Raw genomic sequence first — 3,887 nt, 5'->3', positions numbered from 1 at the left:
TTACCTCTAAGGTCATTTCCCTGAAGCAAGCATGGAGACATTGTGAATTATGAGGTCGTGCTTTGACAGTGACACATTGTCTTGTGTGGCTCAGAGAGAACATGAAGGAATTGCCCTAAGGAAAGAACTGATGTCTCTGGTCAACAGCCCTCAAGAGCTGATGGCTCATTTGCCAACAGCCACCTGAGTGAGCTTCAGAGAGGATCTTCCTCCATAGAGCCTTGAAATAAGACCACAGATCTGGCTAACACCAGTAAGACCCTGAGCCAGAAACCCTCAGCTAAGCCACATCTGGATTCTAGACTTGAAGAACTGATAGGATAATAACTGTCCTTTATTTTAAACTACTAAGTTTTGGGGTAATTTGTTATACAACAATAGAAAACTCATATAATGAGTAATCAAAAATGCCTTTCAGAATCTTGTATTTAAAAAAAAAAAAAAAAACCTTTTACTTCTTGCCCTATATCTGTCTCTCACTCTACAAATCACTTCTGGACATTTGCCATGCTTTAAAAGTCCACTATTTTTCAAGCAATTGCTGGTCTAAAGAATTTGATAATTTCCATGAAATGTGCTCTTTCCAAGAAATTGTATAGGTATCCATATCTCAGAAAGGTTTTTTCTCATTAAAAAGGTAGTCCTGGGGCGCCTGGGTGGCTTAGTTGGTTAAGCGTCCAACTTCGGCTCACGTCATGATCTCACAGTTCATGGGTTCGAACCCCATGTCAGGCTCTGTGCTGACAACTCAGAGCCTGGAGCCTGCTTCAGATTCTGTGTCTCCCTCTCTCTCTACTCCTCCCCCCCCTGTTCATTCTCTCTCTCTCTCTCTCTCTCTCTCTGTCTCTGTGTGTGTGTCTCTCTCTCTCTCAAAAACAAACAAGTGTTTAAAAATAAACTTTTTAAATAAAATACATTTTTAAAATGTAGTCTCTGGGAAGTTGTGATAAAACACAACATAACTATGTTATATTTTAACATTTATATTTCTAACATATATATGTTTTGTATGTTATATGTATAGCTCCCACAGGATTCTGTTTGCAGGCACCTTAGTTAAGATGAATTTGCATTTTATATTAAGAAGTCTGGACTATGAGAAGAGGAACAAAGTCCATTCAAATACCCTAAAACAGCTGGTGAGTGAAAGCTTATGAACCCCACTGACTCCCAAGAGATCATTTGGGGTCATCAGCTGACATTTTTAACAACCTTTTCACCTATTCATCATGTTCTTCCCAAGCCCCAGCATAACCATCACAGGTAAGTGGCTTCATTTGCCAAAATGCAGGGGGTCCAGCCCTTAGGAAGAGTCCCCATGGTGACTCTTAACTTTGAAAGGTCACAGCTGCTGCTAGAAGAAGAGATATTATTGTCACTGGAACATCATTGGGACTCTATTAATATTCCATCAAAGTCCTCTAAGGTTTCTCTCTGTGTCTGAATCCTTCATTGGTTTGGTGTTAGACATTATACAATTCACTTCAGCCTTCGAATTCCAATGGACTTTTAGTCAAATCAACACAAACATTTTTTGTGTATCTGTTTGTTAGGGCAAGGGGAGTTGGGGCGAAGGGAAAGACAAAAATGACTAAAACACAGAAGTTGTTGCTACAAGGTCAGAGACTGTACAGACCTGGATAAACAGGTTCAGCAGTAGTTTGACAATGACCTCGAGGGCACTGGAGTAGAAAGCTGAAGAACTAGAATGTTAACTTCAGCTGGGCCTCTAGACCCCACATGTGCGTGGGCAAGTGACTTCCTTCTCTAGGCCTCGGTTTTTTCACCTGTACAGGAAAGAATTTGGGCTGGATCAGGGATGCTGAAGTCAGAGTAATTCTAGGATAGCCTCCCAAAATTCCCATCACCCAGCGTACACACTCTGTATAACACAGTCCTCGTGAATACAGGTGGGATCTATGTATGTAAGGGATCTCGCTCCCATCAGTAAGTTATATTCTAAGGAAAAATATTTTTAAAGATGTAATTAAGGTCCCAAATTAGTTGATTTTTCAGTTAATCAAAAGGGGGATTATCTGACTTAATCTTTCTTGAAAAGAGAGACTGAGGGGCGCCTGGGTGGCTCAGTCGGTTAAGCGGCCGACTTCGGCTCAGGTCATGATCTCTCGGTCCGTGAGTTCGACCCCCACGTCGGGCTCTGTGCTGACAGCTCGGAGCTTGGAGCCTGTTTCAGATTCTGTGTCTCCCTCTCTCTGACTCTCCCCTGTTCATGCTCTGTCTCTCACTGTCTCAAAAATAAATAAAATGTTAAAAAAATTTAAAAAAAGAAAAAGAAAAGAGAGACTGAGTCTTTCTTGAAAATGTTTTCCTGCACACCTGGAAGAACAGAGTTGCTGTGTAGTGAGCAAGACTGGCACACAGAGGATCTCTGTGGGTCCTTGAGAGCTGAGAGTGACCTCCCTCTGACAGCCTGCAAAAAAATGGGGACCTCAGTCCTGTGACTGCAAAGAAATGAATCAGCCCAACAACTATGTGAGTGTGAAAGAACACCTGAGCTCCAGGAAGGAACAGCCAACATTTTGATTGCAACTTTGTGGGACCTTGAGCAGAGGGCCCAGATAAGCCCAGCGTGCCCAGACTCCTAACCCACAGAAGCTATGAGATAATAAATATATGTTGTTAGAAGCTGCCAATTTTGCATTAATCTGTTTCACAGTAAATGGAAAATGAGTATAGATTCTAAATGAGTTCCATCTCACCTGCTAATTCTAACAATTCATAATGTCTGCCTGGAGTACCATATTGGAAAGGATTCAAAATCCTTTTGTAGATTAAGCTACAGAAAGTGTCATAATTGATTAATAATACCTACCATGGGTGTTATTAGTTTGGACTCCTCTGATTGTAAGCAACAGAAAATATCACCTAAATTAGCTTAAGGAGGGAGAAGGAATTGTTAGATCTGGCATTTCTTCAGCAAATATTTACTGAACCCTACTGTATGAGATGTTCTAAGCACTGAAGTTACAAAAAAGATGAGTCCCTGACCTCAGAGCTCACATTTTAGAGGTCATGGGAACTAGAGACTTGGGTTCTTGAAAAGAGACTCCAAGCCCTCAATGGCAACCCCATGGAGGAAGTCACAGACTATTGGAGAACATTCCTCAGATCACATCAAAGCTGGAAGAGCCTGTACCTTTCCACCAAGTGCCCATCAGTTTCCCACAAGTAGCAAGGATCTAAGACCCAGGGTGCTCTCTCTGATAATCATGTGATATCATGGAAAGAGCACGGAACTTAAAGTCAGTGTCACCAGGCTTCAAATCCTGGCTCTGCCACTAATTATGGGATCATCGACGAGGTACCATATTCTTTGGAGCCCCTCATCTATAAAAGTGGGGATAATGACACCCACCTACAAGTTCTTGTGTGATTGAGTGAGATAACAGGACACATGGCAATACCTAACAGACACCTAGTAATGAATGGGAATAAGAAAGATGGAGCCTGCACTGTGGCATGAACACGCACTGGCATATTGGACCAGGAGCCACAAGTCCTACACAGTCTACAGGCTGATGTAGATGATAGTTAGGACCCTGGAATTTGGACCAGACTCTCTTGGTTAGAATCCCAGCTCCACCATTTACTAGCTGTAGGGAGTATTCGAATTTCATAAGTAACATGAATTTCAAAGTTATTTGAACATTCCATGTCTCATTTTTGTCTCTGTAAAATCAAGATAATAATAGTCCCTAATTCACAGGGCTCTTGTGAGAGTAGAATGAGTTCAATAGATGTAAAACCCTCAGAACAGTGTCTAACACGTTCACACTCAATAAATGTTAGCGATTATCATTATTATTCATCCATCCAACACATATTTGTTGTTCCAAGAGCTATGTTAGGGGCTAGAATTGCATAAA

Source organism: Panthera uncia, chromosome D1, assembly GCF_023721935.1.
Source record: "Panthera uncia isolate 11264 chromosome D1, Puncia_PCG_1.0, whole genome shotgun sequence".
NCBI lineage: Eukaryota > Metazoa > Chordata > Mammalia > Carnivora > Felidae > Panthera > Panthera uncia.
This window is presented reverse-complemented; position numbering follows the sequence as displayed.